The sequence below is a fragment of the Talpa europaea genome, assembly GCF_964194135.1.
Source record: "Talpa europaea genome assembly, chromosome: 10".
NCBI lineage: Eukaryota > Metazoa > Chordata > Mammalia > Eulipotyphla > Talpidae > Talpa > Talpa europaea.
The window spans coordinates 29,752,442-29,765,208 of record NC_140077.1 but is presented as its reverse complement, the minus strand read 5'-3'; positions in this window follow the sequence as shown (position 1 = coordinate 29,765,208).

Genomic DNA, 12,767 nt, shown 5'->3' with positions numbered 1-12,767 from the left:
CATGGGGGGAGGCGGGAAGGGCGGTGTTATAAATCTTGCCCTTCCCTGGTTAAATTTATTGTTAAATATTCTCTTCCTTTTGATGCTATGTAAACAGAACTGTTTTCATAATATCTTTTCCAGATGGTTTATTACTATTATACAGAAATACAATTTTTTAAAAATTTTACATAGTTGCTTTTGTTTATTAATTCTAACAGTTTTTTGTTCATTCTTTAGGGTTTTGTATGGCATCTGCAAATACAGTTTTACTTCTTTTTCAATTTGGACATCTTTTATTTCTTTCTCTTTCCTTTCTCTTTTCTGGCAAGAACTTCAATACTATGTTGAATCGAAGTGATAAAAGGCAACATTCTCGTTTTGCTCTTATCTTCAGGGGAAGCTTTCAGCCTTTTACCATTGAAGATGTTGTTAGTTGGGGACTTTTATACTCTGTGGCCTTTTTTCCTGTTGAGGAAGTTCTCTTCTAATTCTCTATTGAGTGCTTTCATCAGGATAGGATGTTGAATTTTATCCAATGCTGTTTTCGACATCAATTATGATGATTATGTGGGTTTCCCCCTCCTCATTCTTTATTCTAATGTGGTGTATGACATTGCTTGATTTTCAAATGTTGGACCATCTTTGCATTCCTGGGATAAATCCCACTTGGCTTTGCGCTGGGAGGGAGATCTGGTTCTAAAGGATCCCTTGCTCCATGTGATTTGCACGTTTGTAAAATAGGAAGAGTTCACAGTCAGGAAACATGACTTCAGTGAGGCAAGACAGGGCTGTCGCAAGCCCACAGTGCCCAGAGCATAGGCAGAAAGGGACTGGAGGGGTGCACCTCCTGCCTGGCCACCTGTGACCTGAACCAGCCAGCATCATGGGCAATATGGGCACCCATTGCCAGGGAGGAGCGACAAGCCTGGCCATTGATGGTAGGAAGTCAGTATTGGCTCGCCTCACAAAGGAAAGACAGCTGCCCCCCACCCCCAACCAAACCATCTCAAATCCAGCCTGGCTGTCAGAAATTCAACAATAGGATAAATATCAGAAAGGAGCAGATATAAATTAGTATTATTTATAAAAGAAAACTATAAACATCTGTGTATTATTTAAATTTTGATTTACAGTTTTAAAATGATTCCCTAAAACTTTGAGATAACCTGGCAAATTTATTATTACTTTGCTAGCTACAGCATGTAATAGGATATTGACATAGCACAAATTCATAGGCAGTGATCCATTACAGTGAGCTCTCACTGTACCAGCCAAATAATCATTTTTTACATTATTTACCTGCCTGCATGAAAGAGTATGAATGGCTTACATTTGAACCACAACAAACAAACAAACTCAGTCAACTTATTGGAAGATTGCAGGCCACAAACATCAGTAATGTGGTAAGCAGCAGTCACACTGTAGGATTCACTACCCAACCCACACAAATTAAATTGATCACAATAGAGCCAAACTAAGATAATTAAAAAGCTAGGATAACAGCAATTTGAAAACTAATCTCTCAAGACCTCACTGATGAGGTTCTGGAAACAAGCAGGCTGCCCCAAATTACAGTTTCTTTCTGCATGAGACATGGGCAAGGAAACTTGGCTATGCTGCTTGAAAGTCACGTCTTAGCAGGACCCCAAATTTCAATTCTCAAAAACCTAAATATGGACTATGTTAATACACAAATGCCAAACATTTGGAACCAAAATAATTCAGATCACCCATGTGGAAATCTCAGTCAAAAGTAAAAACAAAAAATGAAGTCAGATAACTATGCATTCTTTCTCTATAAAGATAGAAGAGCAACTTGCATTTTTAATAAGTTCATGGCCAAGGAGGCATCCAGTGGTGTGTTGGGGCCAGCTAGTACTGGTCTGTGAGAACCAATTGTTAAATCTTTCAAGAACATTCTGCAAGCCAGTTGTTAAATGCAGTCATTATCAAAATTAAAATCATAGAAACTTACAATTTAAGAAATTACATTAAACACAGAAATAAATACTTAAATCTCATCAATTTGTAATTATTTTACTGCATGAATGACACATTGGCAGCTTGTAAAAGGGCTTGGAGGGAAAATTTACACTATGGTAACTGACAAGGGCTAAAATCAATGATCCTTTCCTACTCTTCTATCCATCCCCCCAGGCAGGGAGCAAGTTGCTAAATATTCACCATCACAAAGTTGGGGCCCTCCTACAATCAATTAACTCAACTGCAGTTCTGGCAGTGAAGACAAACCCTTTATAAGCAACTTTGCCCCAGTAACTAACTTTCTGGAAGTTTCCACAATATACTTAATCCTCAAAGAAATGCTCAGGACCCTCCCATTTGCCTGTGGGTCCCAATTTAGAAAGGGCACTTAGGTCCGTTATTCACATGATTCTCAGAGAAACCTAGAAATGTGGGTAAAGAAGGATTATTTTCCCTTTAATAAATGAAGAAACTGAGCCTCTGAGTCTGAAGGGAGGTTTTCTTGGTTTACTAAGCCTGCGTGTTGGGGTAGGGGGGTGGAGTATAGCTTTCTGGATTATATTTGCTAAAGGAGGTGGGCACAGTTAATGGGGGGAGGGGAGGAGATAAATAAATACAAGGTCCAGAACGCCCTTATACTCAGGTAGAGAAATAAATTGCTACAAATTTTCTGGCGATATGTAGCAACAACTTTAAACCTGTGGTATCATCTGTCTCTGCAATCCCTCCTCTAGAAATTTAGCTTTTATGGTGACATCTGACTAGGGTATCCAAATATTACCTCAATTAAAGATAAATTTAAAAAGAAAATAAAATAGAAATATATCTTTAAGATAACAAAAGGTGTGTCCAATATTTTGAACGGTTGAACTCAGGAGGACCCTGTGTTCCAAGCAAGGAGTTTGGGCTAAATTGTTTGAGTTGTATCAGCTTCACCCCAGAACATGTTAAAAGTGAAAATTCTTATGTTCCACCTGAGTGCTGCCTGCAATTTGTGTTTAAATAAGCCGTCCCAGTGGCTGATGTGGATACATATCTGTGAGAGTTTGAAAATAAGGAGATAAATAATGGGACAACTAAACAATGAGATACAATGTAGTTCATAAAGAACATGAAAAATGATTGTTCACAGTATAGTAAGTAAAAACCCACTAGATCTGCCCGCAGCCTCTGCGGTGCTGGTTCGATCCTCGGCCGTTCCCCGGCCACTGGAGGAGGGTCCCGCGTGGTGCGCGGACCTCTCCTGCCTCCCGCTGCTCCCCTGAGCAGTGTGCTTCGGTCCTTCTGCCTGTTCTGCTCCCCGCTCTGGCTCTGGTGAATTCTCTCACCCTCCCACGCTTCTGACTGTACCCAGTGCTTATATAAATAAATAAATACATAAATAATTAAAAAAAAAACCACACACTAGATCATTTGAGTTATGTCAAACCTAGCATACTGGACCCTTGAACAAAGCAGGGTTTAGGGGTACCAATCACCATATGGTTGAGAATCCTCCTGTAACTTTTTCTTGGCCCTCTGTACCATAAGTTCAACATCTGTGGGTTCAACCAACAAACCAACATCTGTATTTGGTTAAATCCATACATGTGCAACCCTCAAATAAAAAAATTTGCCCACACAGTTCAAACTCCTGTTGTTTGAGGATATATGTACACACACACACACACACACACACACACAGAGTTTGGAATGCTACATACCAAAATTTGAATATCTTTGTATAGAAAAGAGGGCCCCCATTCCTTCCTTTGTTTATTTTCTACTTGTTGTCCAATAATCTTGAAAGAAACTAACTAAACTAACCAGCAAATTGCTTCTAATTTTACTTATATACTGCTATACACAGAAAAAACAGACCCTGTTTTTTCCATGCCAGGCCCCCCAGTAAAGACTTAATGCTTAATCTAATTGCAGCTTCAACTACTCTCAAAAGAGTCTTCTTCAACCATCTGGAGATTCCCCATCAGCACCATGAGCTGATCTGCAGGATAAACCTCCCTGCCTCCCCCTGAGCAGAGGCGACTTTTACCTCACATAATATTTTCTCTGACTACTAACCTTGTCCCACACTCTTTCTGTTCTATAAAAACTTTCCATTTCGTGCAAATGCTTAGGGCATCTTTCTTCCCTACTTGCTAGATAGAGAGAGAGTTCCCCTCTCATGAATCATTTTAAAAAGCCAGTAGAGCTTTAAATGTGTGGATTTTGTTTTTTAACAATAGTAATGATATTTTAAAAAATAAAAGTAGACCACAAACAAGATTTGCAAAGTCCCACGCCCACTGACCATCCATCCCCTAAGATGCTCCACACCAGGTCCCGGTCATTACCCTTAACCAAGCCTCTGGCTCAGAGGACTGCATTTGGCTCTCTGGGTGCAGAACACAGGACTGAAGAAGAAGATAGAAACCTGCTCTATGCACACAGGGTTAAAATAAACTGGTCAGAAAGAAGTCTCGTGGGAAAGACATGACATTTGTTTGCAAGAAAACATAAACAGGGACAAACGAAGAGAGAGAAATGTGGCCCAAGTGAGAGCCTGATCAAAACCAGCTGGGCAAGAGACTCATGGAGGGAGGCTCCCGCAGGCCTGGGCAGGGGTGGGCTGGGCCAGGGTGGGGCAGGGCAGCCTCTCTAGGTGTGGGGGTTGCCCCAGGAAGTGCGTCCTCGGACACAAATTCAGCCTTGGGCTTCAGGCATTTGAGACCTGAATTAGCAGTTCCAGTTGCCCAAAGGGAGGAAGGCCCACCGGATTCAGTTTTCTTAGCCCTAAGGTCATAGGACAGAAAAGAATCAGCATTTATTTACCACCAACCATGTGCCAGGCACAGAACAAGACCTTTCATTACATTCTTTAATCCTTGCGCCAGACCTGAAAGAGACTCCACCATTTGCCCTTAACATGCCCCAGGTCAAATAGCCATTGGATTGTGCAGCCTCCGAAATAGGGCCAGCGATGTCTGCAGAGAGCAGGTCTTCCCCATCACAGAAGTTCTCCCAGTGCCCTCCGCATGTCCCTCCCCCCCCCACCCTGGACACCAGCCCCAGCCCGCAGCTCCTCCACCCACTGCCACCCACCACTTCTTCTAAGGGACTGAACCCCTTAAAGAGTGAATGTGAGCCCTGGCACTTGGCATTATTTCCATCCAGCTTTCCTATGTTTCTTTAAAATTGTTCCAGGCAAATGCTAAGCACGTATTGTAAATTATCATTAATTTGAAGAGCTATTTCCCTGTGGGAGACAAGAAGCCTCACTGATTTCATGAACAATAGCTAAAGCTTAGAAGCTACACCACACTTAAGTTTTCACTCTTGACCTCGGCTTAAATACTACTTTCTTTTGCCCTCTCTGTTCTTAGAGCAAGACATCCCACTTAAACTTGGAGATCTTGTAGAAGGGTACCCCTCAAGACCCCAGTGATATCTGACAGAGTGACTGCACCACTTGAGCTCCAGGGGTCAGGCATACCTCCTGTCACAAGGCCTGGCATTGTGCCTGTTCCTCCTGCCCTTTTTACTGTCTCTTCTGGCATCTGGGTGAGTCATTACCATCCTCATTATGAAAGGAGATGACGTTAGCCTGCCAAATCATGCCAGCCAAGGCTGGCATCCTTCGTTCTTTATAGGAACATCAAGAGTTTTATGTGAGAAGACTTCCGAAAAATCCTCTGTAGACATTATTGCCCTCTAAAAAGTTGCACTTGTATGAAAACTTCTTTCCTTGAAGCTAAGTTCTCTTTCTGCCATCACTCTCCTTTCTAGGGAAGTGGAATCAGCCACCTCACCTGGACTTTCTTGCAAAGGGAGGCACCCCCACTATCTAGGTTTATCAAACCCTCCATGTGGTGCTATACAAGTTTGATCATTCTTTCAGAGTTGAGCAACTATGAAGCGCTGAGAGTGGTTTCCATGTCTGCCATCATTCCTAGAAATTCTTTATACTGATTTCAGACCTGTCCCATGTCAGTTCATCCAACAGATGGGAATAAGTCATCTCTAAGTTAGCTACTCCCAATCCAGGGAAAATATATGAATGTACCCTCCTGCTTATACCACCTTTCCTGACATCACCAGGTCCCCCTCAACCTGACTCAGTCTGTATCTGTATCTACAACTGTCCTCACAGTAGCTATGACTCAGTCTATATCTACAGCTGCCTCATCTAGGCACTTGGCTCTCCTTATACCTTTGCCTTGTTGCTACCATGCTGCTGCCCTTTCTGCCACAGTGGTCTCATAGTTCACTGTGTCCTGTGGACTCTCCTGTGGATTTGCCAAGATCACTTGAGGTCACTCTCTTAGGCTAGGAGAAGGAGTCCTTGTCTCTCTCACTATCTCCAAGAACAGCCTTTGTCTGAGGTAAAAATTCAGACAAAAAAAATCAGAGAAGGATGTTCTTCTTTTTGGGTCTAGCAAGACCCAATAGCCTTGGACACCAGGTCCCTGTGGTACCTTCTGGAGCATAATACCACTATACTCAATGATAGTGATATAATACTCACTATATTGTTACTCAGGCTTTTTCCATACTAGCCATACCATATAAACCATTTGCTCTAGATAAATCCTCATGCCTGTGTTTAAAGAATATACAAAGACTTTTCATTATATACTGTTTATAGTGACAAAAAATTAGAAATGTCACATGTTCAAAAAAACTGAAGAAATGTTGGGCCTCCCCAGTGGCGCAGCGGTTGAGCACTGGGTTGCGAAGGTGCCTGCAGCCTCTGCAGCGCCAGTTCGATCCCCGGCTGCTCCCCGGCCACCGGAGGAGGGTCCCACATGGCGCGCAGACCTCTCCTGCCGCCCGCTGCTCCCCTCAGCAGTGTACTTCGGTCCTTCTGCCTGCTCTGCTCCCCGCTCTGGCTCTGGTGAATTCTCTCACCCTCCCGCGCTTCTGACTGTACCCAGTGCTGGTATAAATAAATAAATAAATATTAAAAAAAAAAAAAACTGAGGAAATGTTGGAAATTGTTTCAATCAATAACAAAGGCAAATTTTTCAAAGGCAAAAAGCATTGGTAAGCCTTTGAAGAAAGGGTACTTCTGATATACTATTAGTAAGTAAGTTGATAGGGATTCATTGAAGATTTAAGTAATAACTACTACAATTTGTATTTTCAACCCTATTCCCCCATGATAATTCATCTGTTCAGTTTTCCAACTTCTTTTTAAATTTCTGGGGAAATTATCCATTTTATCTAGCTGTTCAAGTTTATTTCTATAAAAATATTCTTTGTTATACTTCAATGTCTTCAATCTTTATAACTCCACAACAGTAAGTACTGATCGACACTATTCTAGACTCTGAAGATACAACACTAAGCAAGAAAAAATCCTGGTCCTCAAGAAACTGGCATTCCTACAGAAGATAAACAACAGATGGATGAAAGGATAAGCATTAATGTCAGTGGGGGCAAAGCTTCTGATGAAAAAATAAAACATAGCAAGCAGAAAGACAGTTCTGGGAGCCCTCTCAGTGAGGCCTCTCTGCAGGAAGATAGACCTCTAAGTTGAGAGAGGAAATAATTGCTCATTTGAGAATCTGGGGGAAGAGCCTCCCAGGTGAACAGCAAGTACAAATAGAAAGTGCCCTGAGGTTAGATAGGGCATTTTTCAATCCTCAAAATTCCACATGGCTCTTATTTAGAGTTTTTATTTTCCAATTGAGGAATTCCTTTTGTTTACCATTCTGTTCATTTTTCCTGAAGAGAAAATAATGAATGTTCTTGACTACTCATTTCAACATCTGGATTGTGATGGATCTGCTTCTCTCGTCTGCTTTTTCTTGGTTGAGTCCTGTTCTTCTGCATCACTGAATATCTGGTCCTGTCCCTTTTAATAATGGACATTGTGGATGATCCTTTGTGGAGGCTCTGAATTCTGCTATCTTCTTCCGAAGAATGTTGATTTTTAGTTGTTCTGTGTTTTCTTAGGTTTTGTATTTGTCTATTTGACACCCTTTAATTGTTCGGTCAAATTAACAGCCAAAGTTATTTACCATTCTTGCAATTCATCTTTTGTAGGCATGTAAATGTCATATGATAAATCTTCTAACTAAACCTGTGTTCATATCCCCAACCATATTTTTTAGCTAATCCTCACACCAGTATTTTCCCTGCTTAAATTATCTAGTGTCAAATACCAGACTAGAGACAACCGCCATATCCCAGAGTATGCCAGCATTACTCAAACTAGCCATCCTTAAGCTGTTTCCCCTGTCCTGCATTGCCTTTGCGATGGAAAAAAACTATTAAAGCTCTGGACCAAGCTTTCATCTCTTCCCTCCTGTCTTCTGCTCCTGCTCTTAGGAAATGTAAGCTATTCTTTCTTTTTCTCATTAGCATTGATCTTTCCATGTCATCATTTAGTCACCTTTGTAAATTCAGATCCTTGCACAAATCAGTAGTCTGGTTAGTTAAATTACTGACAAATTACCTTAATTCTATAGAATCCTGGCCTAAGGGTTTGTTGAGTGGATCTATTTCAAATTTATTTGAAATTCCTTGGGGCACAACCCCTACTCCTAGTTTCAGTGGGAAGCCAATTGTATTTACCAATTATGTACTAATTATTATTAGTCTGAGCAATCCAAAGAAACAGAACTAGTAGGATATATATTTATATTGAAAGAGATTTATTTTAAAGGGTTAGCCTATATGATGATGTAGGCTGATAAGCCCAAATCTTTAGCGTGGACTCCCAGACTGGAGAACCATGTAAGAGCTAATGCAGTAAGTAGTTCAAGTCTATAGAATATTTGCTGGCAAAATTCTATCTTGTCCAGGGAATATCAAGTCTTTTGATTTGGGTGAGGCCAATCATGGACAGCAATAGTCCACTAGTTTAAATCTTAATCTTGTCCCAAAACACCCTCACAGAAACACCCAGAATAATGTTTGTCTAATCACTATGGCCCAGCCAAGTGGACACATTATTAACCATCAACCATGGACCTTTAATTTGGTAAGATTTGAAATTCATAGTCTCTCAATTGTAGGACAGTTGTTGAAATCTCTTCTCAGCTCTTTTTAGCTGCTATTTTCCATTGAGTCCCTTGGCAATTTCATCCTGTGCATGCCACATTTAGAAGTCAGCCAAGGATTTAAGGAGAAATTTAAAGCAGATTTTGAATCCTCCCACTTGCCCTGTAAGATTTCTTCCTTTCTGTAATTGTTCTCCAAAATTTCTAGCCATTCTGACTGCTTCAAGTCCCAATTTCTGTCTTCCCAGCCCAATAAGGCCACATTCTGCTTAAACTTTATTGCAATGTGTGCAGCGTAAACTGGGAAGTATACTGAGGAGTAAAGCAAGATAAAATGTGGGTCTTACCTATTCCTCTTCTTTCAAGGGTAACTTCTCTCCAGGTTATGTTTGCTTTAGGTGGCTCTTCAGTACCTTTGAATGACTCTTTAATTTGCTTTTTTATACTGTTTGCAATTATTATTGGCAGGAGGGTTAGAATGATACACTACTCTGTCATTTCCAGCTTCAAAATCCCTCAAGAGTTATTTTTTAAAGTATTTAAAGATTTCCAGGCTAAGAAATACTTTCGCACTAGCATTTAAAAGAATATTTTTAGATTTTCATTTCATTGGGATCAGCAAATGTAAAGTATATAATTTCAATCCTTTGTAATTTGTGATTGTTTTTATTTCTTGGTGACCTTCTTAATGGAAGATCCTAACATAGTATGCTGATATTTGGAGAGTTGGTTCAAAAGCTCTTGTTATTTCTTCTTGTGTGTATATCATGGTTTATTTTATTTCAGAGCTTTGTTGTCAGGTACATAGTAAGTGGATACTTACGACATTTCATAATCCTAGTGAATTATTACCATCATTGTCATTTTCTGTACCATGTCAAATGCTTTACTTCAATTCAGCGTCTTTCCTGATATTATTTCTGCAGTTTTAGCATTTGCCTGGTGTTATTTTTTCATCCCTTTGCTTTTGATCTTTCTGTATTTTTTATTTTAGTTGTGCCCCTTTAAAAATTGCAAATAGTGGAATTTTAAGTAAAATAAACATCAGTTTTAAGTAGATGAATTGAGTAAATATAACCAATTCACATTTATTTTTATGCATTTTTATTTCGTTGTTACCACCCTGATTTGTTATGATTTATGATGCTTTCTCGTTGGTTCCTGCTCCTCCCCTACGTCCTCTTGCTCCCCTCCTCAACTCCTCTCCTCTTTTTTCTCCTTTTTTTTATATTTTGTGTATGCGTGTGGTGTGTAGCTACTAGAAGCTTCCCATCTCCCACTTCTTTTTTTCTATTCTTGGAGTTTCTGCTGATTATACATTATCAAATTTCATGCTACATTTTTCTATTAATATAGAGAATTAATCAAGATTCTATATAATGTCCTCTTACATTCTTTTTCATTTTGCTGAATTTCACCTTCTAGTCATTCTTCAGAAATAATTTTTGATACGAAATTTTCTGAGTTTTTACATTTGTAACATCTTTTGGCTACCTCACTTGACTGTGAGCTTTGGGGAAGGAAATACAATATTATAGAACATTTTATTTCCCTTGAAAAAACATCAGTCCTTCTTTCATTCAATTCTACCAATAAGAAATCTAATTTTCATCACTTTCTCATATCTTTTAGGTGCCTTGATTTTTTTGTTTGTTTGTTTTTGTTGGTGGTGTTGTTCTTTGTACTCTCAAATTTTACTTTGATTTTCCTGGGTATAGTTGACTTGCTAAATCTTTCCTTTTAAGCTAAGGTTGCCATTTTTCTAAAGCTCTGGTAAATTTTACTCTCTTAAAAATGTTTTTTCTCAGTCCTATCTGGTTTCTCCTTGTCAAACACTTAGGAAGTATGAAAACTTCTGTATCTTTCTTCCATGTCTCTGAAATTCTATTTCATGTATTTATTTATTGTCTTTATTTATTGTCTTTAACTTTGTGAAAGAGAATACAGATCTCACAAAATCCAGACGACAAAATGGGGTTGGCTCCTTATTTGCATCACAGTCTTCCCCATCTTCTTTCCTACACAACCTGAGCTCCAGGCACTGTGATTGTCATATTCCAGAATGTTGTGCCCTCATCCTTAATGCCAAGATCCTCACATGCAGGCTGAAACACCACTCTCTGCTAACAGATTTTCTCTTTTGTTCTGGACTCCCTCAACACTGCCCACACCTCTAAAGTAACACTTGCTTTTTCTCTGTCTTCTGTATTCCCCCCCCCCCCGGGTCCAGTACCATACATCATAAACAGGTAAGATTTAGGGAGGGTTTACAAATTTTGGACACTTTATAAAATGTTTTACACAATAATTTGTTGGGAAATATTAATAGTAGTCATAAACCCCAGTATACAGAGGAGAAAACTAAGGCGAAGATTTGTCAGAAGTCACACACAGAGGCTGTGTAGACAAGGGGACTTGGAACCTGGCTATTCAGATTAGAGCTCATACTCCACACTGTGGTGACTGAATGAGTCCGTCAGTGAAGGAGCATTTTTTCCAGGGAGTGCAACTATGTGTAAAAAAGCTAGGCTTGGGGGTGCAGACATGATTTAAATGAATCAAGTACCCATAGGATCTGAACGAAGGCAACAACTACCTAACCGAGTGCCTTTTCTCCTGTGCCATTGTGTTTTATTTTCCTTCTGAGACCAGCCATTTCCTTAAGGATGTCAGTCCCACTTATGTCTAACCTGTGTGAGCCCACATCAAGGCCTGATGGGGGCACAGAGTGGTCAAGGTGACCTTCACTTTGGAAGGTTGACAGGAGAGGAGTCACATCTACAACAACAATAGATAGGGCCTTGGGAGATGTGGGCAGAGCCCAGAAACACCTCCCCTTAGAGTGAGTTCTACTGGTGATTTTGTTCTGAGGGAGCACAGAACGGAAGAGAAAATTTGCCACTAGCTGCAAATGCCCTATCAGAACATGTTTGGGTAATTCTTAGACATATTTTTCTTTTTGGTCAAGCAACAATTGTACTTGACTCATAATGTGTATGTAAGTATAAGTGTAAGTATATAAGAACCATCTCCTGATTTAATCTCAGCAACAGACAAAAGATTAGAATCACATTGTATTTTGCTGAGAAAACTAATGGGAAATTGTTATCCACTCCCGTGATGAGCTCAGGTCACACTACCAAAGGGCCCCATCTGTCTACAGAGTGACCAAAGACAGCTTGTTTTATCTTGGATAAAGGGGGACCGTGGTGTCCAATTGCATCTGCCCAGGACTGGGCTTACCTGCTGATCTAACACACATACAGTGGTACATGAAGCTGACCTGAGCAGCCTGCTGCTAATTAGAAATACCTGTTCTGTTTATTTAAAAAAGAAAAATGTTCCCTTTTGCTGATGTGAACCAGTTCAAACTTAAGAGAGATTTGTCAGCTATCTGGTTAATATTATTTATACGAACAGTAGTAAAGATTAGCAAACACTTGGTTCATTGTGCCATGATAATCAATTTTACAGCACACTTACCTTGAAAGAAATTTATCTTCATGAGAAAAACATCAGACAAATCTTAGTTGAGGGACAATCTACAAAATGCCTAACCAGTATTCTTAAAACTGCCAAGGTTGTCAAAAAAAGGCAAGTATGAGACATCATCACAACCAGGAGAATCCTAAGGAGACGTGATGTGATGTGGTGTCCTAGATGATCCTAGTAGAGAAAAAGGAATATCAGGTAAAAACTAAGGGAAACCTTAATTCGGTCTGCAGGCTCACAATAATTGGCTCAGTGATTGTGATAGATATACTATAATAAAATAAGATGTTTCTAGTAGGGTGCACTAGATTGCAGGGCACATGA